The sequence below is a fragment of the Rhipicephalus microplus genome, chromosome 7 (assembly GCF_043290135.1).
Source record: "Rhipicephalus microplus isolate Deutch F79 chromosome 7, USDA_Rmic, whole genome shotgun sequence".
NCBI classification, from domain to species: domain Eukaryota; kingdom Metazoa; phylum Arthropoda; class Arachnida; order Ixodida; family Ixodidae; genus Rhipicephalus; species Rhipicephalus microplus.
Genome location: NC_134706.1, coordinates 87,351,311 through 87,366,808, shown reverse-complemented (window position 1 = coordinate 87,366,808; position 15,498 = coordinate 87,351,311).

Sequence of the window (15,498 nt, the reverse complement as noted above, 5' to 3'; positions counted from 1 at the left end):
TCTGGGGTCCCTAGGACGACTCCAACGACGAGTCGGGCCCGCTGTATCAGAGCTCGGAGGACCTCGGGAGGTCCATCGCGGAGAGCATCATCCCACAGCTCCTCGTTACGTAAAGGGTGAAGAAAAGCAGCTAAGGGAGGAAAGATGTTCGCAGTGCCCTCGATGGAGACATGAAAGGTCGTGGGCGAGTTTTTACAGCCGGGGCAACGGTCTGCACAGCACTGCGGGTAGAATTTATGGATACTAGATTGAGAAGTGTTTTAATCTGTAGCTGGCGTAGCGCTACAGCCTCCTCTCGCGAGAAAGAAGGTGGTGGGGCGCTGTGAGTGCGACGGGCGTTCCAGTAGTTACGAAGAATGCCGTTGTAAGTGAGAAGAGGATCCCCCCCCCCCCACTCCGAAATGGTCGCCTCGCCTTGCCGAGCCGCCAGAAGGGAAATTTCGTGGGCAAAAGCGTATGTGCGTTCATTGCCCGACAGAGAGGCATGACCAGGTCTCCAGAGTAAGTGAAAGCGAAAAGTACCGTTTGACTCAGTTAGCGGAATTTCATTGAGAATTTGGTGGGCCGCTCTTCGGATGCCATGTCCTGGTAGGAAGGTCCGACATGCCTGTTGCGAGTCTGTCAATATGTAGACCTCACTGAGAACACGGATAGCGTATCGTATCGCTAGAGCGACTCCAAGAATTTCGCCGTGAGTGGCATGTGACCCAAGCATTGCAGCCGAGTCCTGCAGGGAATCGGTGCCATATAACACTACCGAGGTGAAACTTTCGCGAGTTCGGGCTGTGTCCGTGTAAAGAGTATGCGATTACGGGATGTCTTCGAGCATACGGCTGAGGTATCGTACGCGGGATTTGCGCCGGCCCTTGTGATGCTGGGGGTGCGTGTTACGTGGTAAGGGATGAACAGTTAGTATTTTCTGTATCACAGGCGTTAAGGGCGTGGGGCGGGTTTCAATCTCAAGAGGTGGGACGGGATACCCGAGGCGTGAGAGGAGATTGCGGCCAGTATAGGTGAGTAGGAGGCGTTGGCGCTGACTGACCCAATCTGCCTCGAGCAGCTCACTTAGTGTGTTGTGTGTCCCCAACTTAAGAAGACGTGTGGAAGTATAGTTCGGAACGCCGTGGGCCAGCTTTGTCGCTTTGCGGGTCATGGCGTCTATGCGTAGTTGTTGCGATTGGTCAACCGCTGGAAGGGCAAGTGATATGTCAGCCGGCTGATCACGTAGCCTTCCACCAAGCACAGCAGGTCTTCTTCTTTAAGCCCTGAGCGCCGATTTGAAACCCGTTGGATCATGGACAGTAATTGGTCAACTTGTCGAAATAAAAGGCCGGCGGTTAGTTAGCTTTGCCATCCGCTTGAACATGTAGTCCAAGGATGCGGGCACGAATGACATGTGGTATGGGTATGCCATCCACGTGCACAATAATTGGGGGAGGAGGGCTACTGTTTCGGAAGCGAATGACGATGAGCTCCGATTTTCGAGGAGCGCATTGCAAGCCATTTTTTTAGCGTATTCAACGACAGCATTCACTTTTTATGCAGTTGGTCCTGTATGGCTCCTTCAGATCCCCGTGTCGACCAGATAATGATGTCATCCGCACAAATAGCATGGACGACATCGGGGATCTAGTCAAGCAAGCGGGGAAGTCCTGCCAGTTAGATATTAAATAATGTAGGGGAAAGAATGGAGCACTGTGGTGTCCCACGTCCTGTAAGGTGGATCGTAGCAGACCGATGCGGTCCCATTCTCACAGTGGCCGTACGATAACGAAGAAATGAGCGGATGTAATTCGAGTTCCACAATGCGACTTGGCTAGATTGCGAAGGATGAGGTCGTGTTAAACATGATTGAAGACCACCTTCAAATCTAAAGCAATGAGTGCTCTCATTTGGCCGCGAGAAGGAGGCCCTAGGGCTTCCTCATGTAGCTGTAACAGTACATCTTTGGCGGATAGATGAGCTCGGTATCCGAATCGAGAATGCGCGAAGAAGGATTGCTGTTCTAAGAAGAGCTGCAGACATCGCAAGAGTACATGCTCCATCAGCTTGCCAATGCAGGAGGTTAGAGATATGGGACGTAGGTTTTGAACCTGAGCTGGTTTGTCCGGCTTGGGAATCAACGAAATATCGGCGTGTCGCCATGCTTGGGGAGGCGTACCATGGCGGCAGTATTTATTGAATATACCGGTGAGGTGGGTGATATCCACATCACTTAGGTTGCGGAGTGTGGTGAACCGAATGTGGTTTGCTCCCGGTGCAGTGTTACGGTGTAGAACTTGTAACACTACCCGTACTTCCTCAACCGTGATATCGTGACAATTCATTTGTCTCGCCTACGTGCGGATAGTCAGGGTCATGCGGTGTTGGGCCTGTCGGAATGAAACGTTTTTCGAGCTCACTGAGAAGTCTCGAGGGGTCGTCTCGATACTTGTGTATTAGGACGTGTAACTGTTGAAATGTCTTTGCTTTCGTGGTGGTGGAGTCTGCGAGGGATTGAAGGATCGAGCATGTTTTTGCGGCGCCTAATGTTCCTGAAAGCCAGTTGCAGAATCCTCGCTAGTTATTTCTGGTAAGGGTCGCTACGTATTCTTGAGATTCCCGCGTAATTTGATCTATTTTTTTTTCTCAGTTTACGATTCAGACATTGGCGTTTCCATCGTCGTGTCAGCCCTCTCCGCGTGTCCGAAAGATGAAGCAAACGTGGGTCAATGCCTGCATGGTGTTTCGGTGGTAGTACATAATGTGCGCGTGGTGGCCTCTATGTCTTGAGCAAAGAAGTCAAGCCATCGCTCGTAACCTTGCCCCTCAGGTGGGTCCCGGCGACGTTCCCTGAATTTGACCCAGTCTGTAATGCGTAAACGCCGCTCGGTCCTCCGGGCACCATTAAGTGGCAGAATGGTCGCCATAATATAGTGGTTTCTGCCAAAGTGCTCCTCTAGAGGACCATGCGCTACCAACGGGCCCGTATTGCGTACAAAGGTGAGGTCAGGGTAAGTGTCACGTGATATACTGTTGCTAAGACAAGTGGGGCGCTCTGGGTCAGTTAGTAAGTGTATCTCATGTTACAAATATCATTCCACAAGAGTGTTCTTGTGGCCTGCGATTTGACATAACCCCAAAATGTATGTGGAGCGTTAAAATCCCCGCAAACCACACGAACCCGCCCAAAACTCCCAAATTCCATGAGAAGGCAGAGAAAGCAGTGCGTATGCGAACGGGGGGAACTGTACACATTTAGTAAAAAGAAGGTTCCACTGTTCGAGCTTTGCGTAAATATTTCAATTATTTGGTGAGGGATGTCACTACCAGTGGTATGCACGCGATATGTGACATGTTTCGAAACTAGGGCTCCCACAAGAGGAGAGGCACACAAGAGAGTGTTGTAGCCTGAGGTTCTTGTAAGGGGATATCAGAAGCGTCAGTGGATGCGGCTACGTACTGCTGCTGTGAATTCCGCTTTTGGCGGAATCCTCTGCAGTTCCGTTGCCACACCACTAGTCCTGGCGGGTCACGCGACGCCATCTTCATCGCGGCAGGAAACGGAAGGGCGCGTGGAAGGGTGCGAGCGCCGTGCGCTCGCATTGGATGTTGACAGCCGAGAGATTTGACCAAGTTTAGTCTCGGTAGTTGGCACGGTGGTGGTACGTGCGAGCATGCGTTCTATACATGACTCCACGCGCTCCATCATCTCAATTTGAAGGATTCCCACGCGGCGTTATATCTTAGCTTGCATGCTGATGCCTGCAGTGCGTCCATTTGCTTTTGGAGGCGTTCGCAATGCGCCTTCATGTCTCGACGTTGGCGTGCTGTTTCCGCGAGAGGATCAGGGGTTGAGGATTTAGTGATCTGAGGGGACGTTGTGGGGAGTGATTGGCGGGACGGAGCAAGCTGAGGGGGACCTTCTATCTGACCTACCTCCCGAGGAGCCACCTTGGTTGCGTTCCGTTCCGGGGCCCCCTGCTGCTCGGAGAAAGCGTGTACCTCCTTGCCAACAGGTTTGCTCTGCAAAGCCTTCTTGTAGGGTTGTCGTGTGGATGTGGAAGGAGTACGCGTCTCCGATGGACGCCGTGGTTCCTCGCAGGAGCAGGAGCGAAACTTGGAGCAGGAGCGGGACTTAAGGTGAGTCCGGCACTTGAAACGGGTCCGGGACTTAGAGCGGGTCTTTGGCTTGCGACGCGATTTGGATTGGCTCTTGGAGCGCGAGTCTTCTGTCTTCGTCGGGGTGCGTGAATGGCGGGTCTCAGCTGTCTTGCTTGACACTGGAGGGTTGGAGTTCACGCAGTTCATTTCTGAGGGCTTTCCGCACTCATGCCTTGTTGAGTGCCTGCCTCTCACGCCGAGGGCAGTTTGGATCCATCGTAGGGTGAGGTCCGTCACAGGATTTGTAGTGGGGAGTGCAGGGATGCGACTGGGTGGGGTTGTCGGTGTCGCACGTCGGGCATGCGACAACGTCTGGTGCAGGGCAATGGTCATCCCGATGGCCCAGCTCAAGGCAAATCTTGCAAACCACTAGTCGGAGGTGATAGGGGTAACAAGCAGTTCGGCCCCGTAGAAGCGGACGTAGCGAGGGACCTTCAATTCTTCGAAAGTGACCAACGCAATGTTGGTCTGACCCATCATGCATGCTTGAAGTATTTCGGTTGCAGGAGCCACAAGTTCATCTACTAGCGTGGAAGACGACGTACCAGGCACGATGCCAGGAACAATACCCTTGCAAGAGTTGTCCGAAGCCGCAAAGTATGTTGTGACGGGATAAACACGCTCACCGAGCCTCAGCTCCCGCACACTGTATAACGCGTCGGCCACATGGGACTGGGGCGTGCTGATGGTTTTGCAGCGGTTGCAGTCAAAATGCGATGTCCTCGCGGTCTTTGGTAGTCAAACCAGCAGCGCTCCAGAGAGCGCTGGCAAGATCAGGGCGCGTGCACATATCCAGGCAAAGCCCTCCACGAGGGCGTAGAATGATCTTTTCATCGTGTATAGGAAGTCGAGGCAGATGCTGGTTCCCACTCTGCTTGCGTGCCAAGCGCGTGTTCACGAAGAAGCCGAAAAAGAGCGTCTATCCCGCAAAACTCCCAGTGGGAGCGGGGCCTTCAACAGCTTAAACGTGGACGCGGCGCAACGCGCGAAGAACGCGTCATCGCGTCGCAGCAAGTCAGTGCAGAGTGCAGCCAATAACTCAATCTACTTGCGATTACTGCGGCCGTGGTCACCACTCTCGAAAATAATTCTCAGCTCGCAAGGCCACATGCGATTTCTGCAAGAAGCAAGGTCACTTTATTGCTGTTTTCCGGGCCAAGCATGGGAAAAAGCTGTGAGGCTCAGTTGAACTTCATGCGCTCAGTACGCGTCGGGCACGATATGCCGACATTCACGTGGTCACCTCGCACACTTCAAGGTAGACTCAGGAGCCGAAGTAACGGTGCCTTCACATCCTTTTCCGGCATCAGCTACTGTTTAGGATAAAGCGGACGCCGAGGTATGAGGTCCTGGAAATCAAAGGTTGCACGTTCTGGAATCTTTCACTAGTTGCTACCTTGCAGTGGCGTAACAAAGTGTCTGTGCAAAGACTGTATGTTATCAAGAACCAGACGGCACACCTCCTGGGATTACCGGCAATTGATGACTTGGGCATGGTTCAGTTTTTGGACTCCATGGATGGTATTCAGTCACTCCAAGCAAATTTTTTTGCAGACTTGAGGAAGTGCAAAAAGAATACCACATCCGCGTCGCTCAAGATTCTCGTCCCTTTTCATTAAGCGTTCCTCGACGAATATCTCTGCTTCTGCTCGAGCATGTGAAGGAGGAATTGGATGAAAGGGAAACCCAAGGAGTCAGTCGCAAGGTTGACAAGCCTACCACAAGGTGTTGAGGCCTCGTCGCCGTGCCGAAGCTGTCGGGCGGGTATAGGCTCTGTGTTGACTTGACGAAGGTTAACAAGGTTATCCTGAGGGAACGCTACATTCTGCCAACAGTTGAAGACATCTCAGGCCAGCTTGGTGGGGCACGAATTTTTTCCAAGCTCGATGCAAGATCCAGCTTCCACCGAATCAAACTAACTCGTGAGAGCGAAGAAGCTGACAAGATTCATCACACCTTCTGGCCGCTATTGCTACAAGCATCTTCCCTTTGGCATTGTGACAGCACCCGAGTATTTCCAACGCTTCATGTCGAGACTGCTCGAAGGCATCACTGGAGTTGCCAACGTGAAAGACGACAAACTCGTCTTTGGTTGGAACCGTCAAAGGAACGTCCAGCGTCTAGCTGACGTCTTGGCGCGTTTACATCAAGCGGGCGTAACTCCTAATGAAAGGACTCCGTTCAGAGTCTCTTCTGTCAAATTCTTAGGGGTTGCCGTCAACGAGCAAGGAATTAGTCCAGACCCGGAAAAAGTCAAGGCTATCATGGATCTCCCACCACCAATCGATGTTAGCGGGGTTCGCCGATTACTTGGAATGGTAAACCATGTGGCTCGATTCATTCCAAACCTGTCTGAGATCTCCGCACCTATTCGTGCCCTCTTCAATCAACAAGAACAACGCATGGAGCTGGAGTTACAAACAAGAGCAAGCGTTAAAGAGAAAGTCTTTGCTGAGCACCAACACATGTATGGCTATGTACAATTCCCATCACCAAATTACAGTATCGGCTGACGCAAGCTCTCATGGCTTTGGCGCCGTCTTACTCCAAGATCAAGCGTCAGGAATAGGACGAGCAGTTGCTTATGCTCCCAGATCTCTCACTACTACAGAAAGACGCTACAATCAAATGGAAAAGAAGTCTCTGGCTGACACTTGGGATGTCGCCAGGTTTGACCAATACCTACGAGGACTCAGCTTTGAAATCGAATCCGATCACGTTCCGCTTGTAGCTCTCCTGTCAAGCAAATATCTAGACGGCTTGCCACCTCGAATTCAACGTATGCGGATAAAACTGATGAGCTATTAGTTCTCCGTCAAGTATATTCCTGGAAAACTGCTAGCTACAGCCGACACACTATTACGAGCACCCTGCGACTCGCCAACTTCCAAAGCAGTCAGAACCTTGGAAGTTTATATAAGGGAAATTCTCAGTGATCTACCTCCACAACTGGCAAATCAGCTGGACGAGATCCGTCGCCTTCGAGCTCAAGATAGCGAGTGTTCTTCAACTATGACTTATTGTGAGAAAGGCTGGTCATCCAAGAAAAGAGTTCCGACCCATTTACCACCATACTGGAAGGAGCGAGAAAGACTGAGTGTGTACGGTGGATTACCATTACTGTATCACCGCATTGTCATCCCGTAAGCTCAACGCAATGACATTCTCGCACTGCAGCACGAAGGATATCAAGGTGTCCGCCGCAGTCAAGAGCGTGCCCGCGAGTGCGTTTGGTGGCCCCATTGCAACCAGAATATCGAGAACCTAATGGTTGAATCTGATGGGTGTGCTGAGACCCGATCCTTGCGCTCTGAGCCACTGACACCAACGCCAACACCGGAACGACCATGGCAACGCCTGGGAATCGACTTGTTCCACTTGGAAGGACGCGACTAAGCCCTCATCGTCGACAACTACTCCAGATTTCGAGAAGTAGTCACACTCAGAACTTCGTCAGCAAAAGCGATGGTTGCTGCGGTCAAGAGTTGTTTTGCTCGTTTTGGAATGCCAGGTGTTGTGTGGACGAACAATGGACCTCGATTCTCGTCCAAGGAGTTCGCCGGCGTTGCAACAGCGTATCGATTCCGCCACGAGACCAGCAGCCCTCGATACCCTCAGAGTAATGGAGAGGCAGAGCGCATGGTGCGTACCGTGAAAGATTTGCTGAAGAAAAGCCCTGATCCGTAACTCGCTCTACTTGCAATACCGAGACACACCTGGAGTTTCCGTCTTTCCAGCTCAGTTACTTATGGGGAGGAGACTACAAACTCGTCTTCCGGTTCTGCCTGAACGAATTCTTCCGGCCTTACCAAATCACGAGGAATTTCAAGCACAGAATACTGCAGCGAAGTTCTGTACTGCATCGCCGTCGCCGTGCTACTCCTATGATTCCTCTCAGAAAGGGGGAGGATAAAAAAAAATTGCCCGCAGCTTCCCTCGGGGGAACACTGAGGAGGATGCGGACCATATAATTGGTTAACGGGGTGTTAAAGTGCGACTTACTTGGGTCGATGGCTAAATTGGTTAACGTGGTTGTGAAATGGGGTGTTAAATTGCGACTTACTTGGGTCGATGGCTAAATTGGTTAACGTGGTTGTAGGAGGGGGTGTTAAATGAGTGAACACGTACACACGTATGCGAAAGGGCGGCGCTGGTCGAAGGGACGTCGATCATTGTGTTTGTGGATTCGTTGGAATTCATTTCACCGCGACCTTGGACGTCGATGCGCCGTACAAACCAACCGACGAGCGGCAACTGAGCGAGCGAGCGCCGACCTTGAGTATTTATACAGCACGACGGCGCATGCACTGTCAGCTGTTGAATGTTCTCGAAGCGCGACGCCACATGCGCGTCCACTGGAGAATCAGGAGAATTGTAGATGTCGAACGCGGTGTGTAGAGGAGGAAGGGTGCACAGATGGTGGAGGAGTGAAGCGCGCGCGGTGTGTAGAGGAGGAAGGGATGCACAGATGGTGGAAGAGTGGGCGACGGCGTGACGGCGCATGCGCGCGCGTCAGCTGTCGAATGTTCGAGAAGCGGTGCGGACGGCGCACTACAAGGCGCGAGTATAAGATGCTCCGCATCTAAAATATGTGAATAAAAAATTTAGGTTGCTGCGGTCGTGTCCTCAGCCCAGCTCAGCGACTAAGGTCGTACGTGGTCGAGACTCCTAGTAGTGTTGTCTAGAGGAACCGTTGCCATCTGGTGCTGTTTGTAGGTGGCCAAAATGCCCAAGGACAAGCAGCAACGGCTTCATTACCGACGCATGGAACCTTGCCATCAAGTCCGCCAAGAGTATCAGCCTCTACCTCAGTGCCGGAAGCATCGTTTCTCAGTACATTGTACGCATCACCTGTGCCGCCTGTGAAGATGCCTCCCTCGCCTGAAATGCAGACTCCACCTGTGCAGGCAAGTGCGCCTCAGTGTGGTGAACCTAAGCGTACGCGTTCTGGCCGCGGCTTGACACCACCGTGCAGGTTGAACATGTAACTATATCCCGCAAGGGAAGATGTAGTGGACGCTGAGTGCTATGTTGATCCTCTAATGTTGTTGTTGTTGTTATCCTATTGTTAGTGAATGAATGGCGCTGGGAGCATGCGCGCGCTACGTCACGAGGCGTATATAGCAGAGGAGGGGGGCAGTGGCGAATAAAAGTGCTTCTTGTTGTTGCTATGAGCCGCGCTCGTGTATTGCTCGGCGTCTCTGAACAACTGGGCGCCTCTCAAGAACATCATGAAATGTGTTCTCGAGACGCCGCTGTAAAAGGCCAACGCCGAGCCGAGAACGCTGGCACCCCAATCTCTAGTCGGCTCGCTCCTCACTGACGTCAGTCAGTGACCGCTCACTGACTAACGGCAGAAGTCGGTGAATGCGAACGTCTGACGGCTACGGTATACTTCTCTCAGCGCAAGAAAGGCATTCGCATTTCGTCATGATTCCTTTCGGGGAGGGGGGGGGGGGGGCATTTTTTTGTTGCCTCTAACATGGCTCATATCCACTCAAGGGGGATTGGCCAGAAGTTCATTATATGACTTTGTTTGACTTTCCAATTACTAAATTTCGATAACCAACAGATTCAACGTACGCAAATCAAAAAGAAGTCTTCGTCCTTTCCCGTGCCGCTATAGCATATCTTTATCCTCCTCTACAATAATAATGATAATCTGTTTGTTTATTTGTTGAACTGATATCTCTCTTATTAGAATGAGCATGATCATTGACCGATTACGCTTAGTGGGTAGACCTATATCCCATTCAGCGGCCGCCAGGGGCGTAGCCAGAATTTTTTTTCGGGGGGGGGGGGGGGGGGGCTGGTTTCACCCCGTGGCTATGTTACTGGCGGACGCTCATGCGCCGCTTCCATTTACTCAAAAAAAAAAATCGAATCAGCATTAAATCGCTAATAAATGCTGCTTCGTATCAGTATTTCACTATTAAACTTCAGGTGCTGTACTCCTCATTGGTCCATTAGTCACAGGGATGTCTGTTCTACCATATAAATATTAATTGAATCATGATCGTTTTTATTTGAAATTCATAAATTACATTATTGTTGTTATTATTAATAATATTATATAATTTCTATTCATTACAATAAAATTTCTCAAAGCCAATAAGTTTCATAACTGTCTAATTTTAAAGATAAATTATTCGTTTCTTGGCAAGCCAACCGGTGCGGTTGTGTGCCACCATTATCGTCATTATCGCCACCAGATGGCCAATCCCCTATGCAGTTGCTATGAGCCACAAAAGAAGGTGAACACGAAGAAGAACGAGCCCGCTGTAACCACCATTTGGTAAGCCTAATCCAGTCGTTCTTTCTTGTTTCTGAAGGATGTCCCAGGGAGGCTCACAGTCATGGAACTGGGATGGCATCGACTGCCCGAAGTTCGTGGATTTCGAAAAGGTGGACTCACCGCAATACAGTCAATTACTCGAATCCTATTTCGACACGCACAAGGACAGCCCACCATTCACAGTCCGAGAACAGTTGGCCGCGCTCTCATTTTCCGCGGACACAGTGAAACCCGAGGCTTTTGCCAGCGTGGACCACGCTTCGCACGAGGTCAAAGGACGGGACATCGAATCTCAGAAGCCCACTTTCACACCCAATGTCTCTGGTTCTGGTCATGCAATGGCACCACTAAGCAATGCGTCACCATCCTTGGTGTACAAACCCAACTACGCCCATCAGTCGCTCAAACAGGACCATGGTCCCAAGCGAGTAACGAAAGACCAGACGTCCTTGCTACAATCTTCACCTGCTTGCCGCTCGACTACTGCAGCGCGTTTGTACTGTTCTAATCGACCATCGGGCACGGCAATGTCTTCACTGGTGAGCAAGTTTTCCAACCAGCGCGTTCATGCAGGTGACAACGCCAAGCAATCCAGTCAAGCAAGCAAAGTGTCGCAGGTCGAGAACATAAAACAAGCAGAGAACGTGAAAGAACGCAGTCTGCCTCACGCGCAACCTCGAAAGCCGGGCCAGCCGCTTCGCGAACAAAACATAAAGGCTGTGCCGCGCAGCGACCCAGCGATGACAAAGCTAGCAGGTCTTTCTATTTTAACGAAGACTGCCGCTCAACCCAAATCTGCCAAGCCAGCCATTCAAGCGAGCAAGGCGTTCCAGCTTAGGAACGTGCAAATACAAAGCCTGCCTCACGTGGAACCTCGAAAACCAGGCCAGCCGCTTCACGCTCAAAACACGAAGGTTGTGCCGTGCAGCCACCCAGTGATGACAAAGCAGGGGCCTACTTCAACAAAGACTGCCGCTCAGCCCATCCCTGCCAAGCCAATCATTAAAGTGAGCAAAGCGTCCCAGGTTAGGGACGTGAAAATACAAAGCCTGCCTCACTTAGAACCTCGAAAACCGGGCCAGGCGCTTCACGCTCAAAACACGAAGGCCGTGCTATGCAGCCGCCCAGTGATGACAAAGCAAGCAGGTCATTCTACATCGACGAAGGCTGCCACTCAGCTCATCACTGCCAAGCCAGTCATTCAAGCGAGCAAAGCGTCCCAGGTTGGGAACGTGAAAATACGAAGTCTGCGCCACGCGGAACCTCGAAAACCGGGCCAGCCGCTTTGCGCTCACAACACGAAGGCCGTGCCGTGCAGTCGCCCAGCAATGACAAAGCAAGCAGGTCATTCTACATCGACGAAGACTGCCGCTCAGCCTATCACTGCTCAGCCAGCCATCCAAGCGAGCAAGGCGTCCCATGTCGGGAACGTGAAAAGACGAAACCCACCCCACGCAGAACCTCGAAAGCCAAGCCAGCCGCTTCGAACACAGAACATGAATCCCCCGGCCTGCACCTCCACAGCAGTGGCAAGTCAAACAGGCCTTTCAAGAGCGCCAAAGATTGCTGCTCAGCCCATAGCAGCCACAGCTACTCGCACCAGGCCTGCACCCATCACTGTACCGTGGCGATACGTGGGACGCGCCACTATGAACAGCGGTACGCTGAATTACAATTGGAACAATAAGACACGTGCTCCAGCAACTAAATCGAACAATGGGGCCTGTGGCAAGTAGCTAAAAAAGTGAGGCTCACCGATCATACACCGCGCTGAAGAGATATCCGCTAACCTTGTCATCCTGTAACCTATACCCAGTGAAGACCTCCGGATGTCACCACAACAAGTCCATGGCAGCATTTTCTTTGCATAAACGAAGACGAGCACACGGCTGTTCGGCAGTTACACCGTCACTTTGCTCACGCCTTGTCTTCACACCACAATAAAGAAAACAGTGCAGTGTTCATGTGCGTGTCTTTGGACTCGGAATGCAAAATCTAAAAGAACTTTCGGGGGGGGGGGGGGCTGCACACCCCCTAAATTAATTAAATTTTGCATGTCCGATTCGCCACTGTTAGCGTTGACAGACCTCCGCGTACGTACGTAGCCAAACAGAGGCGCGCGGGAATCCGTGCCCCCCCCCCCTCCCTACCCCGCTTGGTAAGCGAGAAAACTCATGGAAAGAACCTGCGGGTGGAGACGCCACCTTGAGATGCCCGCACCAAACACTGTGACGTCATCGACTCACTCTGTCAAACGTTGGCTCTGTCACGGCCACTCGATTTTCTCCCAGATGTTAACCCACCACTCGTTGTCATTAATGACACTAAATGAGTTTTCTGATGATGTCGGCGAACTGGGGAAGCCTCCACGTCCACGCAAATTTTCTCAGCTGGTGCAATCGGACAGGGTTTTTCGCGCTCAGCAGATGACCACAGTGAAGTAATTTTTCAATTCCACGTCTTCACCCAAACAGTGCGCAGGGTTTGCGACTTCGCTTCACGCGGTCACAATTACCTCTCCTTTAATCAGCACAACATCATTTCTTCTTGTTCCTTGAACTGTCGGGCGAAACCAACATTTCAACTTTGACTGCTCTGGTTTTGCTATTTAAATTTACCGTTTTCGTCATTCCGTGCTACGTCGCATTGTGGCTGTAACTTAAAACGAAAAAATATTTCCGCACAAAAACTTGATATTGTATTGTTAAAACATTATTATATATATTACTTATGCGGGCGGTAATTTATTAGAGACGTTTTGCCGGCGTCATCACATTGCTGTACAAAGTGTCACACAATGAACAGCTGTCGTTCGAGAATCCCGCTTTCTGTTGTTACACGTTAGTTTCAAAAACCACGTATTTAGTATTTTCATTTATTCACGTTCTTTCATGCAACAGGCACTTAAAATTAGCCTGCATGCATAGTGATATGTACTTTACCAAAAACAAGTTTTGGAATAAAGTTGTTTCAAATGTACTCTTTGATCTCAAAGGTCCATAAGTACCTCCCAATCAAAAGACGATTGGCACCACCAAGTAGACAGTACCAGGGCACGCCAAATCCAGGTCTTGAGGGCGACTTTAACATCGAGGAGATCAGAAGAGCCTTGCATGATCTCAACGGCAGGTCGGCCCCTGGTCCGGACGGTATATCAAACAAGGTCCTGCGTAACCTTGATGACGATTCAATTGAAACCCTGAGGGATATGATCAATTCAGCATGGAAAGAAGGCAGGGTGCCAGAGCAGTGGAAGCTGGCCAGCACGATCCTTATTCCTAAGCCAGGAAAGCCCCCTAACTTGGACAACATGAGGCCAATATCCTTGACATCATGTATCGGCAAGGTCGCAGAACATGCCATACTGCACAGGATAAACAAGTACTTGGAAGATAACAACATATATACACACAATATGGTTGGATTCAGGGCAGGGCTATCCACACAAGATGCATTGAAGCTTATCAAACACCAGGTCATTGACAATGAAACCAGAGACGTGAGAGCCATTCTGTGCCTAGATCTAGAAAAAGCGTTTGACAACATCCACCATTCATTCATACTCGAAGAAATTTCCAAGCTTGGTCTAGGGAAAGCCTTCTATGACTACGTATGGTCCTTTCTTACAGATCGGAAAGCCGTGATGAAGATTGCAGATATCGAGACCGCAGAAATCGAACTAGAAGCAAGGGGCACGCCACAAGGGGCAGTGATTTCACCAATGCTGTTTAACATTGCCATGATTGGACTGTCAAAGAAATTATCGAGCATTGAAGGATTGAAGCACAGCATCTACGCAGATGACATTACCATCTGGTGCACAGGTGGAAGCGAGGGGCAGATTGAGAGAGCTCTGCAAGAGGCGATTGACACCGTAGAAGACTACCTTCGCCCTTCCGGGCTCAAGTGCTCCTCGAGTAAGTCAGAACTTTTGCATTATCGGACTGCACGCCGGGGACCAAAGCCCAGGGTATGGAAGCCGTTAAACCAGATAGACATCCATCTCCGTACAAATCAAGGGGATGCCATCCAGAGGGTCGACTCCATCAAAGTCCTGGGAATGCTGATAGAGTCTACCGGCGCCAAGAGCAAATCTATAGCCAAGTTAACTCGGAAAACAGACAATGCGGTGCACCTCATACGCAGAGTGGCCAACAAAAGAAATGGGATCAAGGAAGACAACCTCATCAGGTTGATGCATGCGTTTGTTCTAAGTCACTTCACATACGAGGCAGCAATGCACAACTGGTCAAGAGCAGAGTCCGAGACACTGAATGTGCTCCTCAGGAAAGTTATCAAGAAGGTCCTGGGCCTACCCATACATACCAGCACCGAGCGTCTGCTTGAGCTTGGCATACACAACACGCTCGAAGAAATAGCAGAAGCCCAAGAGAGAGCACAGTTTGCAAGGTTATCTACTACAAGGTCGGGGAGAATGATCCTGCAGGAGCTGGGCCAAAACCCAATAGCAATCAGACGCAATTACAATGATATCCCTGACAACATCAGGGAGACTATCACGGTATCTCCTATACCGAGAAACATGCATCCAGAACACAACGTCGGAAGAAGAGTAGCGAGGGCCAGGACTATACTTCGTCAAGTCTCAAACGAGGAACGAGGGGTCGTATTTGTTGACGCGGCTTCCTACGCCAATGGGAAAGCGTTTGTGGCAGTGGTAGTCGATGGGGCTGGCCATGTCGTCAACTCAGCGACGGTCAGGACGAAAGACCCAATCATTGCGGAACAAGTGGCCATCGCCTTAGCACTCAAGATGGATAACATTGAAGTGGTCTACAGTGATTCCATGGCAGCACTACGGGCGTTCGCCAAGGGGACGGTCTGTGAACAAACGCTAAAAATACTGCAAGGCAAGAACATAACACATCATCTTCTGAGTTGGTTCCCAGCTCACCTTGGACAAATCAACGATTCCCCTCCCAATCTCAACGAAGCAGCACACGAGGCGGCGCGAGAACTCTCCAACCGCGCCTCCCCGGGGATGCGTTCTAGTGGTGAAGGGGATAACCGGGAAATTCTTACAACATATAACGAGCTCA